Raw genomic sequence first — 21,773 nt, 5'->3', positions numbered from 1 at the left:
TGATATCAAAACATTCAGTCTCCCAGGACTTAAACTGGTCGTTAAATGGTAGGTGCTTTCTAATTTGCCTTTGAAATATAAAATTCCATGATGCCATTTTCCCCTTAAACTAAATGAAGACTTGCGATATTGTGAAATACGTATTTGGTCTTTGACCCCTTTCCTAGCATACAACTCCTAAAATTCTTAGAATTGCCAAAGTGATGTCTTTTTTGTATACTAATGAGTTGACTGATGACCGGCAGCCCCTGGATAGCTTCAGGATGAAGGATGGTCACTCAGAGAGACCAAGCAGGATTATAGAGGATTGAGACTTTTTAGCACAACCCCTCCTCTAAGGAGGAGGGAGAGGGCGAAAGTTAAAATGATGACATCAGCTAATGATTTAATCAATCATATCATAAAAACCCAGAAGGACTGGATACAGAGAACTTATGGATGGCTGAACATGTGGAGGTTCCTGGCTGGGGGTGACATGTCAGCTCAGCACCCCTTCTCACATGCTTTCCCCTATGCACCTCTTCACCTGTATCCTCTGTAGTAAACTCATACACTTGAATATTTCCCTGAATTCTGTGAGCCACTCTAGCAAACTCATTGAACCTAAGGAAGAAGTTGCGGGAACCCCAATTTGAAGTCAGAAGTGCCAGGAGTTCTGGACTTATGACTAGTGTCTGAAGGTTGGGGGACAGTCTGGTGAGACTGAGCCCTGAACCTGTGGGATCTGATACTATCTCCAGGTAGAACTGAATTTGGGTGACACCCAGCTGGTGTCTGCTGCAGAATTGCTTGTTTGTTTGGTATGGGGGGGGCGGGGGGGAAGCCCTACACATTTGGTCACAGAAGTCTTCTGTGTAAAATAGAAAAATCACAGTTTGAGGGTGTTTTTCCTTGAATAACTAGTAAGATATTTCATTATAAGGAATAAAAGTAATATTTGAGCAGATACATATATCTCTACATCTAGGCAAACTTCAGGAATCCAAAATAATGTCATTTGGTGTGTGTATGTGTGTGTGTGTGTGTGTGTGTGTGTGTGTGTGTGTGTATGTGTGCTAGATTAGGAATGTTAGGTCCAGGTCTCCTTTGCTCAAACCTTAATATCATACAGGAAGCACTTTGTTAAATTTAGTTTTTAATTGTCTGATGCATTAAGTTAGAATTTTGACACTTATAAGAGGAAACTACTACTTCCTTCTTTAAGTCATGAAATGGCTTAGAGAAACCGTGCCACTAGGCTTGAGAATACCAGGGTTTATGAGGACCCCAGAGATACTGACAGTGAAGTTCCAGAATATGGAAGGGGAAGGAGCCTTACAGCTATGTGTGAGAATGCTTCCTCCCCACCACACACAGACACACACACACAGGCACACACATGCACACACACACACATTTTCTCTCTTATTCTTCAGCAATAGAGTGGACAGGTTCTGAGACAAGCAGTAATTAAAGACCTTCTGCCATGATTCCAGTTCCCCCTTTTGGGATGACTGCTTTACATTTTCTGAAGATAAGTGAAGAAATATATATTGGCCCTCCAAAACTGTTTTTTTCTATTTTTGCTCCTTGTTCAGCTAGATTTACTAATATTTTGAAAGCTACAGAGAACATTAACAAAGATTAGCTGGTACATTTACTTACTTGGAGAGTAAGGCTGAGTCTAACTTTATTTGCCAAAATAAATCTTGTTTTTAAACAAAATTTTAATTCCATATGTCTTTTCAAGTAAAACAGAATACAGAAATTTGATTTTAACCCTAAATTATTTTCACAAGCTAATTATTAATACCTGTGTACCTTCCTTGGGTATTTTGATTACTTCTAACATGTTACCTTTTTTTTTTTTTTTTTTTTTTTTTTTTTTTTTTTTTTTTAAGACGGAGCCTCGCTCTGTCGCCCGGGCTGGAGTGCAATGGCTGGATCTCAGCTCACTGCAAGCTCTGCCTCCTGGGTTTACGCCATTCTCCTGCCTCAGCCTCCGGAGTAGCTGGGACTACAGGCGCCCGCCACCTCGCCCGGCTAGTTTTTTGTATTTTTTAGTAGAGACGGGGTTTCACGGTGTTAGCCAGGATGGTCTCGATCTCCTGACCCCGTGATCCGCCCGTCTCGGCCTCCCAAAGTGCTGGGATTACATACAGGCTTGAGCCACCGCGCCCGGCGCATGTTACCTTTTTTAAAAGAGGATTTAATAAAATGATTCTTTTTAGTCTCTCAAAAATTAGAAAGGAGCAAAAATCAGTCCCATGGTGTTATCTGAGAGACTCAGTTTGTGATGATATTCTTTTGTCACGAGCATAAAATAAATCATATAAACTAGTATAACTGACTCTTCAGGGCATGCTGTAATTATCACACCTATTAAGTGATTGTGGTGATTGCTATTGATTCTCCAACAGACTGAAATGAATGTCTTGGCTATGTTGTAATCTGCATCAACTTCAGAAAATATATGTGGTCAAAATTAGGAAAAATAATTTCAAGAGAATAGAATCAAAGATCTCAAGAGTTCATCTGATCCATTATACTGTATTTGGTATTTAAAGCTGATCATCTGGTTGCTTCTGAAAGGTCTTCAGAGACAGAATACTTACATTAAAAAGATGTTGTAATTACAGAAGACACTTGCACATACTAAATGTAATCACAATTGGGTCCCAATAATCAGAAAAAACCCATGAAAAACATACAGGCATTTTAGAAATGCTTTATTACATTGTAGATTTTTTAATAAACACATAACCAGAAATTTTAATTATTTTTCTGTTTTATACTCCCTCTCATTATTTCCACTAAGCTTGTTTTGCTAGCTTGCGTTGCTCCCTAACTCTCCAATTAATATGTAACTATATACTTCAGAATTTCCCTAGTAACAATACCTTTAAATTCAAGTTCCTTCTCCCTCTCCTTTACAAGATAACGTAAATTCTTTGTGCCCTGATAGCTTATCCGTATGTTCTTCCCAGTAATCTTTGACAGTGGCCATTTGACACCCTTTGCAATGACGCTTTGAAAACCCACTCAAACCAGGTTTCCTCCCTTTCACCAGGGATTTGTAATGAAATATTCTTTTGCCAACTCAGTGTATCTTTTTTCTATTTTCAGAAATAACTTAAAGTTCTTATCTTTATTACTTCTCTGTCTTGTATCAATGCATTTATAATTTTGAAAATATAAATATAAAATATAATTTTATATTTTATAATTAATATGATTTTATGTTTTATAATTAATATAATTTTATATTGCTTGTAGGCTTTTTCTTTCTGCCAGGTCCGCAGTCTGGTTTCCTTCCTCTCTCCTTTCAAGTGGTGATCCTCATAACTATATATGGCTTAAACCAATTAATAATCTTAAACAAATTTTCCATGTTATTTAAAATAGCATCCTGAACTCTCAAATGCCAGTCTCACACCATCTCTATGCCTTGAAATGATTTAATCACTTTATGTCTACCAAGCCCAATAGAGACCTCCATTCCTCCTTAAGACTTTCTTTATGTATTTAGATCTAATATTATTTATTGTTGCTCAAACCTTCTTTGATATTTACTTTTGGTATTCTATATTATCTTTCAAATATTAATTGCCATATGCTGCATATTTTTTAAATTGACTTACCTCCTTAAATCTTATTTCCTTAATGACACAACAAACTCTTTGATTACAGATATTGTACCACATAATTTTATACATTACCTACTGCCCATTAATTCCTAGCATGGTTCAGATAACACAGAAGATGCTTAATAAATGTTTATCGAATTGAATTTTCAGTCTGTCCATTTAATGTGTTAGCAGATGTTTACTCGGTTCCTTGTCTTGGCCTAACACTGGGTTTCCTTTCTTGATTAATTGCAATCAAAATAAATGCTTTGGAGGCCTATTTTTTGTTGTTGTTGCAGCTGGCAAAGATCGAGCTGGTCTTATGCTACCAGAGTTGCATATTTTGCCTCGTTTACCTTTTAAACTAGAGAAAACGTAGGCCACTGAGAATAAGGAACAGCACCAAATCAGAATCTCTCGGGGGAAAACTGAGGTCTGAGTATTAGAGTTAGTAAATAAGAATGCCAAATTTTGGAGCCAGAGGCAGGAATGAGGAACCTGTCCCCAGAGCTGAGGGCTGGAAGCCAGAATGTGGAAGCAAAACAAATACAATTTAGACATGTATATGGAAAAAGTATTCAGTGAAAAGCGAATATTCCAGGATGAGTTCAACATTAATTATAGTCCCTGGTTTCCACAAAAATCAAGTTTAAAAATCTGGATCACGTAATGTGATCACATATGTAGAAGCAGGTGAGCTGAATGATTCCTGAATCCACAATTATTCTGGCCAGTGTCTGTCTGTGCCCAGTTACTGGGACCATTGCTCCTTGTGACTCCACAGGGTTTAATTACTACACAAGATGGACTGTGCTCCCATAGGAGAAATGCATTCCATAACAGTTTTCTTAGTTTGGGTTTGTTACATAATGAGTCACCCCAGAGACTTCTGATTGTTTCTAGTTGGCAGAGCACTATGGAATCTGATTGAGGAAAGGTATTGGGTAAGTGCAAAACATTGACATTAGTTGATGTGTATTCAGTGTTCCAAGGCAGCAAAGTATTAGAATGTACAAAGTATTAAAAGCGTGTTTTTCCCCTGATACAGTTGGAAATTTTAGAAGTTCAATTTGTGGCAATACCTAATACAATGTTAGATAAATATTTATTAAACAGACTGACTATTAATTTTTCTTAAGTTATTGCTAAAACATTTGCTTAAAACGATATAACAAACCTCTTCTTGTTTACTGTGTAAAATACTCTAAGAAATAAATACACTTTTCCAGAAATTTAATTTATATTTTAAATTTTAGAATAAAAGAAAGCTAACTGAAATAACTCAACCACATAAATCAAATTAACTCAAAATTAAAATCTGATTTCTGAAAAATCTCATAGCAAACAAAGAATAGCCTCATATGCATAATGAGGTAAAGGATTAAGACAGCCATTTAGTTAATTCAAGCTAAAAATCTTCCTTCCTATGACTTTAATGAATATTTTAAGCAAAATTACCGAAGTCTGAATTTATCTGGAAAGCTGCCGTGGCTTTTCAGGGAACTTTCCATGGATGTAAACACTGACAATATTACTTTTCTAAAGAGCTTCATAATTTAAATTTTAGTGTTTGTCACACATCGTTAGATTTACAGACTTCTATTTCCAGCATTCTCTTAATTAAGACAGTCCTTCTAGATAGAGGGATTAAAAATTATTAAAGTAAGGAACTTCTCACACAGGTCACAGATGTGAACATTAAGCCACAGAAAATTTAAGAATTCTTAGTTGTAACTGTAGACATGGCATTTTTGGCAAAGGTTGGCTTTTTAGTCTTTTCATTAAAGCTCTTGTATGTCACAAATACATTCTGTAAGCTTAAGTGTGATGATGAACAAATGCCAGGTTTGAGGCACCTTTTTTAAACTATTTTAAGCAAGACATTTGTCTCTATATGAACTTTAATGAACTTGTGCTGAGCTTATTTTAGTGATACACTGGACTGGTTCTCAAAATTGGTTTGTGTCAGAAACATCTGCAATTTTTTTTTAACTGTCCACTTCAGAACTGTAGTCTTCTTGTCTCCACTGCAGCTGTCCTGAAAATGTATCTATGAGGGATCTATGCATTATAAAATCTCCCCAGATGATCTTGACAGATGGTAGGGGTTAGAACCATGGGCAGGTGGCTAATTTAGGTTGAAATGAAAACATATTTGGACCAAACTTATAAATACATTGAAGTGTTTATTTCAGTGTGAATATTTAAGTTGAAGATGTTAATTCAATCTTTACATACATTGTTTTTGGCTTTATTGCCAACAACAGTACAGATCTTTTTTCACATTTTATCTCTATCCTGAGTTTAAACAAATTGTAGTGTCATAATGGAAATGGTTTTATTTCTGTATACAACAAAGACAGGTAGAAACGAATTGCAATTAGAAATCACTTTGAAAATCTCTGTGATTAGGGAAAAATTCTAACTTATAAGCAGTACTTGAGTACATAAAAACAAGGAACTTTCTGAATTATGCTTCATTTAGGGTGAACAAACACAAAAAATGGTGGGAGATCTGATCTATTCACAATACCCAGAAAATGTACAGCGTACATTTCAAAATGAGAAGAGAAAATTCTGTCCTTTTAAAGACAGAGTACCAAACACCCTGAAAAAGAGGGAATAATCATGCGGGAAAGTTATTTTTACAAAGTTAATGCAATTTAAGAATTTACTTCACCGAGACAGTAGAATGTTTTAAAAGGAATTTTTAAAAAATTTACAAAGCAGAAGTTCTGATTAACCAGTTACTTCTTCCAAACCGTATAACTATTGAGAGGACAGTAATAGTAAAGTCTGCTTCCTTTCTGGAAAAGCAAGGAGAAGCTCTACTAATTCTAACATATATTTCAGGGAGCACAGAAGTTGCAATAAAGTTGAAATTAGTAGTATAGAGCTCTATGCTTCAGACTACCTGATGCCTTCTGACTCCTGTTGCTGATGTTTCAGTAAGAAAGTTGCAGTGAATGGTTAACCCTCTTTACAACCATCCAGAAAAAGACATCTGCAATTGCTCCAGGTCTCCTCTTCTCTCTGTCTCTCTCTCTCAACACCTCATTCGATCTCATGCGATGCTCTTCACTTGAAGGCAGATCCTTTGACCTAAGCAGATTATTGTAGATGCCTGAAGGACACAGCCAGCTAACTGCGCTTCTCAAGGAAGAGATTGGGCTCCAAATAGGACACTAAGCTTTTCAGCCGTCTGCTTATTTACCTAGTCAGCAAGATGCAGTGTCTCTGGGTGCTTAGTGGACTCCTGGGGAATCAGAGGAGAAACAAAAGCAGAAGTGGCAGCCGCTGCAAATCTGGGAGTCGGTGCCATTAAAGGAAGCAGTTGCTAATAAGGGCCTGTGAGACCTAGGTTTCCTTGGTTTCCATGACAGTTATTAGGTACCATAGAAATTGAATTGTCTCCCACAATGCTCTTAGGGGAGAGGGGGTGCTCCAGTGACAAAGCAGTTCCATTATGACTTGCAGTAAATCGTCCTTTGGAGAATGCAGTACTCCCTGGATTATTTGCTCTTGCATTTCTTGTAACTCCCCTTTCAATGTGTTTAACATTTTGACCAGAAGACTCTGGCCTCTGCTGCACAGTGTCTCAAACACTATTTTTCCCCTTTTTGTTTAGACCTGAGCTTGGCAAAGCAAGGATATGAACAATTGTGCAGGTGGGCTACTCAGGGCGAGTGAAGAGATAAGGCATCCAATCAGGGATTGGCCACCTGCAGCCCTGCCAATATGCCCCTCCACCAGATTTCTGTAATCCCAGCACGGGAGACTGCCAGCAATGGGAGAAATTCAATGGGCAGAAACAAAGAGAAGAACAAGGAAGTCGAGGTAAGAGGAGGTTTAATTTAATAAAATCAGAGAGCCAAGCCACTGTTGCCAACACTGCTCTCTGCACCGTGGGACATGGCAAGGGCTTCAGAGCAGCTGGGTCCCAGCTCTTGGTGTGTAACAGTAGATTGGAAGAGAATTACTTGTAACTGACAGGGACATATTAAACTTTACCTCTATTTTGTGAATGAAGAGAGGAGCCAGATCCATAAGGACACTTCCTACTTGACAGATGGAAACTTTTGCCTCTTTTTCTAAACCATCTACAGAGTCATTTTTGACTTTTATGTCTTGTGGGTTACAACCGGCTGTTCTGGGTTGGCTCTGGACATTGCTGTGGTACATTTTCACACAGTGGAACTGGTGATGCTGGCTAATTCTGCTCACTGCCCATTAAGCTAGTATATTTGAAGATAACTGTCTTAACAAAGGGACAGAGAAGCCAGTTATGACACGGAATACATAACATGAATTAGTCCCTCATAGGATCTATTTGCTCTTCATTCATTGGCAGTGCATGGTTGTGTATGACTGTTGTTTGATATCTGTACATTTATATTTTGTTCTTCTGAAAAAAGGCTTCCTTTGAAACTTCACACAGGTTATAATTTTCAACTTCTCACATTGAGTCTTTATTTTGCAGGGAAATTTAGCACCAGTTGTTCTAAGTTAACCTGCTTGAAAGATCATATGCTGGAAACTTATTTCAAAGGTTTTTAAGAAAGGGATTGAACTGAACACAGTCAAGGATATTGAGTGGAAATGTCATAAATGTTGTTGTGTTCCCCTAAAAGGGAGCTTGAGATAGAATGCCAGAAACTGTAATCCTCTTGTCTCTTTAACATAACTATTTTCTAGTCCTCAGGTGTCCTTAGCTTTGTAGGAGATGGGCTTTGTCTACCTCCAGTTCTACATGTTAATGTTTTTCTTTTAATCAAGAATAGGTGCTGGAGACAGAGGGAGCAGCAAACAAAACATAAAGCAAATAAAATAAAGGAAATGGGAGTGGAGCATCAAGGAGTGTCTAAAAGGAAAACACTAATAAATTTGAATACACATTCAAATGAGAAAATGTATTTGCAGCCTCTTTCTACTTTATTTGAACTGATTTTGAAAATGTCATTCAATGGCAATGAGTTCTTGATGTGGCTAGAATTTGTAGATAACTTTGGGAGATTTTTCTAAGTTAGTACAAGAGATACTTTTACATTAGTAATTGCCTCATGATAAACACATCAAATATTTCTGGAATTTCTGAGAATTAAACATCTTGTAAAGAAACTTCAGCAGTCCAGAATGCTCAGGCACATTCTCTAGGGTGTCTCTTTTCTTCGACTTGGAAATGTGATTATTAGAATATGAAACAGGTTTCTCTTAAGTCTGCTGGTGTTAGGTGGAGAAGGTGGGGTACACTGATCAATTCTGCAAATAGGTATAGAAATGCCAAAAGCAAGATTCATAAAAGTTATACATGGCTTACTTACAGTAAAATTTCTGGATAAATTTAAGATAATGTTGAAGAAAACTTTATGTGAAGATATCGGGTGGCAAATTTGTTTGGTATCTGGAATGGTCAGCATCTGAATAATATTTGGAAAAGAAAACACTGTGTCAATTCCAGGTCTTTGCCAGAAATCTGTTTCTGTAGATGTCTACTTGGCACAAATTGAGATGGCTTACATAATTTTTAAAGAACAAATAAATATTTTTTATGTTAGAAATAATGGTGAAATTATTCTATGTCAAGTAAAAATAGCCACAATCGTTATCCAGATATGGATATTAATCCACATCTTTAAACATCTTCACAAATATCTTGAATTATTAAAACATGTATGGCTTTATTTCTTTCAGGGTCAAAAACCACTCTCATGTGTCACAATGGGAGGTAGTGGGCATTTTTAAGGAAAGAAGAGGTTAATTAAGAGAAAAACAGAAGAAACTGTGAGCCTTCATATAATTTCTAAAAAGAGATACAGTTCTGAATGTCAGAAAGGGAAGCACTTATAATGTTTCAAATGCTTCTTGGTTTTCTATAGGATGTGGTTAAAAGTTTCCTTTTAAAAGCATGTTTAAAATATATTAGTCAATCTTGTAGGCTATTGAATAACTTGTTTTGATAAGCTAAATAAATAGTCTAAAAGAATTGTAAATGCCTTTAAGGTGGATAAATTAAACAACATACACCTGTGTGTTGGATAGTAAGAAGAATCAATGATTTCTGTAATTTCAAGTGGCGATGCTTTCTAAAGAAAAGCAATACATCTTGTACATATATGGACATTTCCTGATGAACAAATGAGAAACATCCTTTCTTGAAGTTTCCTTAATGTTTTTTCTTGTCCTAAAGTTATCCAAAGCATGCATATGTGCATTGGGCAAATGATCTAATTTCAGAATTAAGAATTTAGTTGTAACTAACTTAAGTTAGTAAATTAAATTAAAAACTAATTTGAATTTAATGCAACTTCTCTTCATTCAAAACTTAGTGACTCTTACCTAATGTATTAACTTGATATCATATTTCTTAAGCCATATGAAGAAAAAAATAGGAAAACTGTCAATCATAGTTGAAATACAGAAGATCCATCCTGTTAAGAATATCATGAAAAGATTTCTAAAAATTTTTTTGTTGATTTTTTAACAGCATAGATCTTCTATATTTTAAGATTTAAAAAAAATTCCTACCTCTAAGCTTTATAATAAAAATATATTTGGCATGCCATAATATTATAATCATCTCTATTTGGTTAATAACCCTGAAAGTACAAAACACAAAATAATATATTATGTGCAGTTTGAATACAGTTGATATTAAGGGTTAGAGAAGGGATGTAGGTTTACCTTTCAGAGGCACCAGCTCTGGAGGTTGATTAGGCAGTTAAAATGAAGTGCCTTAGATTTGCATTCCTGGCACAAGATTTTATTAGCACAACCAGAGTGGTTACTACAACCACTTCACTTCTTATGAAGTGAGTAGATATTGGTACATTATGAAGCTACAGAAAATTTAGCATAATACAGTAGTCAAAAGAATTAATTTACACTTGGAGACTGCATATATGTGATGGAATATTTGAGTGCTAGCTCCAGGAGAGTTCTGGAAGGAAATTACTAATCAGATGTTCCTTGGTAAATGGAATCGATAAAGGAAATAAAATGGTTTAGATTCACCTACACCTTGGGAAAACCACATTCTTGGGAAAGCTTTGGGAGAAGATACCTCTTCAAAATGGTTCATAGTTCCAGATTTCTTTTTCTTTTCTGGTTGAATGTCAGTTTGACAGTTTAGCCTCTTTATATCTTATTCACCTACTTTTCTAAATAGACCATTTGCTTCTATTAATTCATTCTTCTTTTTTAGATATGTCCACACCACTTACTACACTGTAAATAATTCACATTAGAGATTTGGATCTAAAAGACATCTGTCTCTTCCAAGGGCAGTAAATTTTATTAATCAAATTCTTAGCCCTCTAGGTGTAACTTAAATTCCTACTCCAGATCTGGAAATTATAATAATTGTACAAATTCCAGTATTTAGTTGACCTCTAGCACATATTCCTTATACTTCCCTGGGATTTGTAAGCAAATGCATCTATGAGTTGTAAGTGCAGAGCTACAGCATGGATGGGGCCAAAGCTGTTTTTGGCACCACCTGCACTGCATACTGCTATATTCTTTCTCAACACACTGAGTCTATAACTTAGATGATGGGAGGGAACTAAGAGGCAAAAATAAGACGTGAGTTCTTTGCTTCTGATCCTTCTTACTTTCAAGCTGACCACACATGGTTATCATCCTTTAGAAAGACTTAGGAGGAAAACAAAAACCAAATCCCTTTGTTTGCATGTACATTTTCTTTCACTGTTGCCATTATTTTGTGATTTCTACCTCAGTTTTTACATTTTTTTTTCAAAAAGAATATTTAGTTTTTCTTCCTAAGATATCCCTTTTAAGATCTTCTACTTGCCTTTCCAATGATAGCTCATGGGCCATCTCTTGTTTTCAAAGTAGCTGGAGATCTGTTACTAGGGAATCTCTTTCGGTACAGATTCCAGTAACCTGGAAAAATATGGCTTTTTACTATATATTTTTCATTTTGAAAATAATGGCAAGGTACTGATTTATTTATTCTGATTTTTAGTAAAAAAATTAAAAAATTAAAAAAACATATTTAGTCTCAGGGCCAGAGCTGAGATTAGTATTCAGGCTACTCTGGGCTCAAGTCTTACATTTTTTCTTTACAGTTAAGATAACTTAATCTTTTCACATTACTTAAGTAAAATTCGTAGAAGCAAAGGATCCCAAAATCAGAAAGTTCCTTAAAAATATTCATTTTAATTTACATTCCACCAATGAAGTCCTTAGAGAATAAAGAGTTTGCCAATGTCACATAACTAGTTAGTGGTGAATTTGGAACAAAAATTCAGGCCATTGACTACCAGTCTACTGCTCTTTCTATCACCACTACATTTAGCAATCTTTTTTTCAAACACCAAGTTATTCCCCCCGAAGAGTTAATGTAACCCCCAAACCTGCTAATCTCTAAGTGAAGGGAGTTTTGATTTCTCTTTTTTATGGTGTCTGCCCATGACTCAGTAAGATCAGATGGAATATACAGTGGGTGTTATTTTAAAATATAACTAGAATTCATTTTATTCAAATTCAGAAAATATGGAAAAAATTAAATAATAATGGGCAAAGTAATTTAATAGGGAGGATACTGGGACATAATTCAGAATATTTGAAATAGAATCCTGGCTTCATCAAGGCCTCTTAACCTTGAGTAAATAACTCACTTAGCCTTTCAAGTTTGTCTCCTTGAGAAAAAAGTACATTTTCACTAGATCTCATTTTGAAAATAAGATTTCATTTTCTTCTATTATCCCTTGAAAATGATCATGTGGCCATGCTTCACTTTGGCACACAAAGGCCATGTTTGTCTTCAAATGCATATTTGTCTCAGGCAGGATAGGCCTGAGTAGTGAGGACTCGCCTCTAATGGACATCTGTTGTGATTACTGTGCATCATCCATGTTTACTTCTGGTAACAGTGTTCAAAGAACCAACCCTCCCCATTCTCAGTCATGTCGTTTGGGATGGGCCTTCATTGGCTTAAAGTAATCAGTGTATCACAATACTCTGTCATGGTAACTGGTCCAGGAATGGATACTTGATTCCATCGAATCAATGACACACACTGAACCTTTAAAATGGTTTTTGGGAAGAGACATCTTTTTGTCCTGAAGACTTCTGAAGTAAACTTGCTTTCTTCTAATGGGTGGCTTATATAAGGACACGTGAGATATACTGAGGGAAAAGGCTGGAGCTTCAAAGGGACCACAGATGCTCCCAATGCTGAAGCTGACTTGGAAATAGGCAGAAAAGAGAGAGAGAGAGAGAAAAAAAAAAAAACATTCTGGGTGATATTGTTTGGGCTAGTGGATCAGTCCTTCTTTAAAACCAATCCTTGTTAAAAACCAGTTTTCCAATGAAGTGATTTGATATATGTCCTTTATTGTTTAAGCTGTATTTTTGGTAGAATGTTATGACACTTACAACATTAAGGACTCTGAATGGTACTTTGCCAAAGGGCAGTTGCAATAATTTCCTGCTTCGTTACCTGTGTAGCAACTGGCTTATGAGATGGGAAATAGCTGGGATCTGGGGAAAGCAATCACAAACATTAATTTTTGAATAGCCTGTGCTGAGAGCACATTTACTCGGAGCATACAGGTTAATGCGCTATATTAACCAAATGAAATGCATTTTTAGCAGGTGTGAATCTGACACTACAGGGTGAATGCCAAGGGGTAGAAAGGCTAATTCTCTTTTTCATTTCTTCAGAAAAACACTTTCCAACTACTTGCCTAAGTCTAAATTGAGTATTAGAGTCCCATGTGCTTAGAGTGAATTCCACTGAGTATGCTAATAGTGTGAAAATAATTTTATATAATGAAAATCAGGAAATTTCCATATTATTGTTTGCTTTGAGCAATGAAATTAGCATAATTCACGTTAATTTTTCTTGTTTAAAACAGATGTTGTGGATAATTGCATTAATAAGTAAGACTGAATAATATATTTTATAGACTATTAAATGAAAACAATTTAGTAATTGCTGTCACACCCTGGTCAGTATTTTTTAAATTGTGGCCTCAATTAGGCAGGTAGATTGTTGAAACTCCTCCCTGGTGTAGAACTTTACAATTTTTTATTATGAATTTTTAGCTGATTTAATGAGACTCCATGTGGTCATTGTGTTTGAAAGATTGTTGAACAAAAACTTCATGTGGAAGAGTATTGGAGCATTGGAGGAGCAGGTGTAGCTCTGCATGTTTTATTAATCAGGATTTTTAAAACTTGCTGATTAGCCAACATTTAGCTCAATTCTTTGTAGCACAAAGGGAGCACTGACAATGCCAGCATGGATTTAGAATCCCTCAATTTGAGGTACTGCTGAAGTGGGAGGATCACAGACTGAGAGCATTGCTTTCCCCCCAGCTCATTCCCAGGAATATCACCCTGAGCCACTTGCAGCAGCCTTCAAAACCTCCAGGTGAGGATGAGAAATGACATCTATTCGATTCTCATTCTCTTCCTTGTCTCTGCGACCCTGTTAAATAATTGAAAGAGGCATGACACGGGGGTAGAGCTGGTGATAGCATTCTGCTCTTAAAAGAGTGAAAAGGAGACTGAAGAAAAGGACAAAGTGCTTCTAGGTGCTGGGTGTCTGACTTTTGGCTTTCAGCCTGTCATCTTTCACCTTGACTATCCCATTCATCAAATTGTGCAAATCTGGATAATGAAAGTGAAGCAGGCAAATGAAGTGGGCTTACTTTCACTCAACCAAAGGTTGCACATTTTCTGCTACAAAGCAACATGGTGCATTCTTTAGGATTGTACTTTTGATGCCAACATGAATAAAAGGGAGTTTCTTAGGAAGAAAAACAATTCTGGCACCAGGAAACCACTGGATGCACAATGCTGCAGGGCACAGATAATGAAGCTCATGTGTGAGTTACAGAGTAAAACATTTAAATGAGGCACCAGCTATACAGTTTCACACATGGTCAGATTCTATAGTAATTATCGTTACCTGTAAACCTAAATAGGTTTATTTCTAAGTGAGCTCTGTACAGTGGTCTATGCCTACGAATGCTTAGTGGCTGAAAGTTGTTATGTTTAACGTGTACAGAGTTAGATCTGTAGCACAGTTTTACTTTCTAATTTTATTCAAAATTAATGATCAAAACTTACAAATGTTAGAGATTTGTCATTGCAAATTTTACAAACCTTCAAAAATTCCAATACAGCAATCTGTTTTATTTTAACCTAAAACTACTTTCTGTATGATCATTGACTATGTGAAACTACTACTAGGGTTCATTTAGATTTTGGAAGAAGTGATTACTGCATACACTTCGCTGATTATACAGTGAAGGACTCATCTTTGACTGTTAGTTTTACCATCTGACTCAGGCACTCTTTGTGGCCCCATGAGATAGTAAGAGAACTTCATGCTTTAGAATGAAAGGGCCCCAAATCCCAGTATTCTGGGAAGCTAAGATGTGAGGATCACTTGAGGCCAGGAGTTCAAGACCAGCATCATCAGCAACATAATGGTACCCTGTCTATATAAAATATTAAAAACAAAAATTGTCCATGCATGGTGGCACATGCCTGCAGTCCTATCTACTTGGGAGTCTGAGGTTGGAGTATTGCTTGAGCCAGGAGTTGGAGGCTACAATGAGCCACTGTCCTCCAGCCTGGGTGACAGAGCGGGATCTTGTCTCTAAGAATAAAACAACAACAACAACAACAACAACAACAACAGAAAAGTAAAAAATACAAACAAAAAATCCCAAGGAATCACTTATATGTTATATGACTATTTCGATGGGCAACAGAGTGAGGTGGTTAAAAGCTTGTATCTGGAAGAAGACTGACTGGGTTCAAATTTGGGCTATGCTGCTTTGCAGCTGTGGAAACTCAGGTCACTTTCCATCTCTGTGCCTCAGTTTCCTCATATATAAAATAATGACAAATATGAGAACTACCTCATAAAGTTATGAGACTTCAAATAAGTTAATATCTCTAAGGTTCTAAGATTTACCGGGATAAAATAAACACCATTAAGTGCTTGATAAATAAAAGTGCTAAAGGAGTCAATTCCCTATGTTGACTATATTTTTCATCAACATATTTTATTATTCTTAGTGAATATGGCTCATTAATTGATATGTTCTATTGTGATGAGAAAATATTTAAGGTTGCATGGCTCCATAGATTGTGCCTTTATAGTAATTATGATAAAATTAATGATAATAAAAAGACCAACACATTGGTATTTGAAGTGTGCCAATGGCCTGACCTCTACTTAAACAGACCGTGTTTGTTTGCCTTAGATAAGGGAAATGTAACCTTATGGCTTTTCTTTGCTGACTTGGTGTCAGTCTCAGAACTGCTGAACCATGAATTATCTGGAATCAATAATTTATAATGAAATACATGCTAATCCTTATTTTATGCTATTTTTTTCAACATTTCATGGGCTTTTGAACATTGTAAATATTTGTTATTTTGGTAATTATTTTTACTTGTTCACTTTTATGGTAGTAATGCTCTTGATTACCATTTATTTTATCATTTGTTAAGTTTTGTAAAGAACAGGCCACGCTGTGAAAAGCTAAAATAGCTAATAATAATGAATGAAAACGTACGTTGAAAGTTTATATTTATAGGATTATTTTGTGAATATATCTGAGTGCTTAGAGAAATGGTAATTTTTTTCATTTTTCTAAATCGCATCAAAACTTTTCTTAAAAACGAATTATGCTGAAAAGCACTTAAAATGTTCTTCAACTGCACAATGATGACTTCATTAAATTGTTGTACTAACAACATTTAGCTGAGGTCTTGGCCCGCTTCATTTCTACGTGAATTGCTCTGTGAAGTTTTTTTTTTTTTTCTTTTGGTAATCTTTGGGAATATCAATGCTTGTAACATCCACAAAATGACTTTTGGAGAATAGAAATGGCCTAAGAAAAACCCTCTTAACTGAATTTGAATTAGGATAACAAAATATGATAATTGAGGGGCTTATGTATATGGACTGGTTAACACTTAGGTGATGGCTAAGAGGAAACAGTCACAGTCCCTTTGTTTGATGTCAACAAGGGAGGTTTTCGTTTTCCCCCAGATGCCTTAAGCTGTGGAAATCCTAGTTATAACAGCCCTGAATGTAGCTACTGATCAGGATTTCTTCTCTTCTTGAATTTATTTTTATACATTCTTGGCAAACAGCATTGACAGATAATTTCCCTGACTGACTTGTTAAACTAATGCATTATGACAGTAAAAAGTGACTTTTCTCTAATCCTGACACTAATGTTAATAACAATTATATATTTTATATAATTATAATAATCACTATTGTTCTAGCTGATAATTATTGAACACTGATGAAGTGTTCAATAAGCACTGTTTTACATTTCATCAAACTCACAACTGTTCTATGAAATGGTATTTCAGTTGCTATTTCTGTGTAATAAATTGGCCCAAAACTTAGTGACTTAACACAACTATTTTTTAACGCCTGTGAATTCAGTGGCTCAGAAATGTGAACAGTGCACAGTGCGATGCTTAACTGTGTTTGGCTATAACTCCAAGTCATGACTGAAATGCGGTGCATAGAAATATCTGAAGCCTCATTGACTCAGATGTCAGACACGTGATTTGAGATGTTTAGAAGAATAAGACTGCCAACCAGAAAACATCCATGTGACCTACTCCCGTGATTTTGCTTCTTCACATCATGGTACTTTAGCGAAGTCAGGCTTCAATTGGACTCATTGTTCTAAGTGTGAGTTTTACAGCAAACAAATCAGAAGTTGCACTGCGTTTTAACAACCCAGTCTCAGAAATCACCAAACATCATTTAGGCAGTAGCCTATTGGTTTAAACAATTCCTCACATAACTACTCAGATGCAAAGGGAGTGGATATGGATCCTACTTTTTGATGGAAGTTGGGTCAAATAATTTTGGGCCCTTGCTTTAAAATCACCATAATTTGCCTTGTGGCCACCATTATTTATATTTCTTCCTTTGTATTCTAGGGTACAAAATACTATTATATCCTTTGCCAAGACCTCTAAAGTATCACCTCATTCTGTCATCAAACACAAGTCTAGGACCTTTATGTCTAAATTTTCCAGCTGCAGATGAGTTTTCTTAGGAACAGTTCTAGTATAGTTGCTTTCATTCTGAAGACCTCTGAAATAAAGAGACAGCTTATCTGTCCTCTACACACTTGCCCTGTTAGATGACCACCAGTGCTTCTCCTGTTCAAAAAGAAAGAAAAATAAGAGACACACAGCAGTCACTTGTCCATAGCATTCTGAAATCCAGCTGGGCACGTGTTGCTAGCTCTTCAACTAGGATCTACTTTTATTTCCCCCAAACAGTTTTCTGATGTTCTTGGTTCCTCTCTTTAATGCATTATTTTTTAAAAAAATAGGTATGGCTTGCATTTCAAATAAGATGCCCTCTTAATATTGCTTTGTGCTCAAAATGGTGGCAAGTCCAAAGGCATCTTTCATTTTGTCCTGACTCCATCCAATCCAAATCGACCAATATTTTTAAACATTGTATGGGCTTCCTGTGTATCAACTTATAATCCAGTTTGTTAGAAAAAAGTAATACCCGAAGTCTCTTTGAGATAAACTCTTTTCTGTTTTGGCCTCTTGTGAGGCTGCTGGACCTAAGGCCCTTATGATTCTCAGAATCCGTATTGTTCAATAGAGGAGGCCAATCAGAGATGCTCTTAAGATCCTTAGAAGGCTTTGTTTCTTTGAAATAGTTTATAAGGCGTCACTTCCAATCTTTCTAAATTCTTACTGAAGGGCTGTAAAGCCAATCCCTTGATTTCATCTTAATCCTGGAATGTTTACCTGAAAAGAGCTGTGATTTGATATTTGACTTGAGGCATTTTTTTCTAATTTGAGATTATTCTGCTGGTAACGACTGAGGAAGGTAAATACTTCTACTTTTAAACCCAGCAAGTCAAGGCTCATTTATAGTTTATCTAAATTTTGGTTGAAAGCTGAACTTTTCTTTCAGTTGGTCTCTCCATTTGTGTCTTATATGTAGCCCGGAAATCCAATTAGCTATTTTGTCCATCACAAGTGAGAGTGTTCTAAACTTTCTCCCATTAACAATGCTCACTCTTTGTTAAGCCTTTGATAATAATTTCTTCTCAAGGTCTGCATTAGTCAGAGTTGAAAGTTGGAAGTGTGTGTGTGTGTGTGTGTGTGTGTGTGTGTGTGTGTGTGAGAGAGAGAGAGAGAGAGAGAGAGAGAGAGATTGATTTATTATGAGAAATTGGCTTATGTAATTATGGAGGCTGAAAAGTCCCGAGATTGGCAAGCTGGAGAACAAGGAAAGTTGGTGGTATGAGTTCATTTCAAAAGCTGGCAAGATTGAGACTCAAGAAGAGCCAGTTTTCTAGTTGGAATCTAAAGGCAGAAAAAATCCTATGTCCCAGATCAAGCAGTCAGGCAGGAGGAATTCTTGCTTAGCCTTTTATTTTTAAATTCAGGACTTGAATTAATTGGATGAGGGCCACTCATATTTGTGAAGGGAATTTGCTTTACTCAGTTTACCAACTTAATTGTTAATCTCATTTAGAAACTCCCTCAGAGACATACCCAGAATAACTCTGGCCAAATGTCTGGTTACCCAGTGACTCAGTCAAGTTGACACATAAACACTATCACCAGGTCTTTCTGGCTTCTACCTGATACCTGCTCCCAAAGCCAAGGCAGATGTTTTGGGTTTCTATGACAGCACTTTTTCAGGTACCATATATCTATTATAATTTCTTTTACTATATACAAATGACTTTAAAACTGAGTGGCTTAAAACAAATACTCCTATGCTTATGAATTGTGTGCATTAGAAATTCAAACAGGGTATAGCAGGTATGGTTTTTCACTATTCCCTGATTCCTGGGCTTCAAAGGTTGGAGAGTAACTCAACAGTTGGAATCATCTGGTTTGTTCACCTGCATTTCTGGTATGTGAGTTACAAAGAGTCTAAGAATAGGACTGCCAGCTGAAGCACCTACACATGGCTGTTTGTGTCATTGGCTTCCTTACAGCATGGTGATCTTAGAATAGTCTAATTTCCTAATGGAAGCTCAGCACTTCAAGAGTGAGTGTTTCACCAATCAAGGCTAAGCTGTATCACCTTTTATGACCAAGTCTTGAAAGTCATGCAGTCTTATTTCCACCATCCTCTATTGATTGAAACAGTTACAAGCTCACCCCATTCAAGATTAGGGGTCACAGACCCTACCTTTTAAAGGAAGTGATGTCAAATAATTTGGGAACCATGTCTAAAACCACCACACACAGGTACTTTCATTATCTTCATTTTACAGCTCAGGAATTTAGGGCACAGAAAGTGTGGTGCTTTCTCCAACAACACACATTTAATAAGAAGCAAAGCCAGGATGTAAACTCAGGCAGTCTGATTCCAGAGGCCATATTCAAAAATTACTGCATTACCTTATTTTTTCCTGCTGTGCTATACAGAGGTGTGTTTTAGCATCCTAGTCCTTGAAGAAGAAAATTCACATCATTAAATTATGTATTTATTCAACGAACATTTGTGCCAACAAGAGCCAAGCATTGGGCTTGTTACTCAGAATATGTTGGTGAACAAGAGGGACATGATTTTGTCTTTTTCTTAGTGCAGCATAAAATCTAGTTTATCATTACTTTTCTCAGAATTCTGATGTCATTTCTTGCAATGTTTATTCCATTTATTAGTATTAAGATTTAATTTAGCCTTGGATTTATTCTATGTGACTATGGTAGGTTAATTACTGGAACAACTCCTATTTGTTTCCATCTCGTTGTATTCAAGTCCTTTGGTACTGCCCTCCAGTGCCATTTCTGGGCATGGATATGCGACTTCCTTTGGCCAATGGGAAAGCTAAAAACTAATGCAAGCTGAGCCTTGAAAAATACTTGTGAATTAGCATTTGCCCTTTCACTTTTCTTGAAAATTGGGTAAGGCCAGAGTAGCTTTTGGATAATGAGGGACATGTAGCCCAGCCATTTCTGTTACCCCCAGCTAACAGCCAGTCACCAGACAGTTGAGTGAGGCTAAGAACAAGCAGCTCCCAGCTGATGGCAGTTATATGAACAAGTCTGGCTGAGATTATTTGAGGCTGACGTAAACAATCCAAAAGTATCATGAGCTAAATACAATGCAAGTTGTTGAAAGTCACTATGTTGGTTATATAGCAACAGAAATCTGATACAGTGGTCTTTAAAATATATGCTCCTTTCCTCTGTTATAGATTATGACTTTATACTTGGTAAATTTGTACAACTGGTTATTATAATCTTTGAAGAAGTTAAATTCAGATTTTATGCTTGCAACACTATGTTTTTAGAAAGGATACGACAATCTATTTTAATACCACATTAACATATAGAAATCATCTTTGCCATTGCTAGATTGATTAATTTCAACTGCTAAATTAACTTTACAACCATAACAATTACACTGTTAGTAACTAATTCTGATTCTTCTAAATTGAGCGCCTTAGATTTCTATACCTAATAGAGCTTTTAAACGTATACATTAAAACTTTTTATTACAAATATACCTTGCATATAAATAAATATAGTACTTAATAATGCATTGTACTTGAAATTTTAAAACTTGAGCAATTTCTAATACAAACTGTAAAATCCTTTTGGTAGCGTTCTTTCCCTTGTGTAATTCATATTTCACTATTTTGATCAATTTTTAAAAATTTTTATTGTACTTTAAGCTCTGGGATACATGTGCAGAACGTGCAGGTTTGTTACATAGGTATAATGTGCCATGGTGGTTTGCTGCATCCATCAACCTGTCATCTACATTAGGTATTTCTCCTAATGCTATCTCTCTGCTAGCTCCTCATCCCCTGAGAGGCCCCAGTGTGTGATATTCCCCTTCTTGTGTCCCTGTGTTCTCATTGTTCAACTCCCATTTATGAGTGAGAACATGCAGTGTTTGGTTTTCTGTTCCTGTGTTAGTTTGCTGAGAATGATGGTTTCCAGCTTCATCCAAGTCCCTGCAAAGGATATGAACTCATCCTTTTTTATTGTTGCATAGTATTCTATGGTGTATGTGTGCCACGTTTTCTTTATCTAGTCTATTACTGATGGGCATTTGGGTTGGTTCCAAGTCTTTGCTATTGTGAACAGTGCCACAATAAACATACATGTGCATGTGTCTTCCATACTTCTTAAGTATGTAGCCTTGTA

At 36.2% G+C, this 21,773-nt stretch overlaps 1 protein-coding gene across 1 annotated transcript in view; it reads left to right on the top strand.

Annotated features, from left to right (window-relative positions):
* The window catches only part of MARCHF1 (membrane associated ring-CH-type finger 1), an 841,275-nt gene that overhangs the window by 377,245 nt on the left and 442,257 nt on the right, over positions 1-21,773 (top strand). The window lies entirely within an intron of this gene.

This window comes from Rhinopithecus roxellana, chromosome 2 (assembly GCF_007565055.1).
Source record: "Rhinopithecus roxellana isolate Shanxi Qingling chromosome 2, ASM756505v1, whole genome shotgun sequence".
Lineage (NCBI taxonomy): Eukaryota > Metazoa > Chordata > Mammalia > Primates > Cercopithecidae > Rhinopithecus > Rhinopithecus roxellana.
This window is presented reverse-complemented; position numbering and strand designations above follow the sequence as displayed.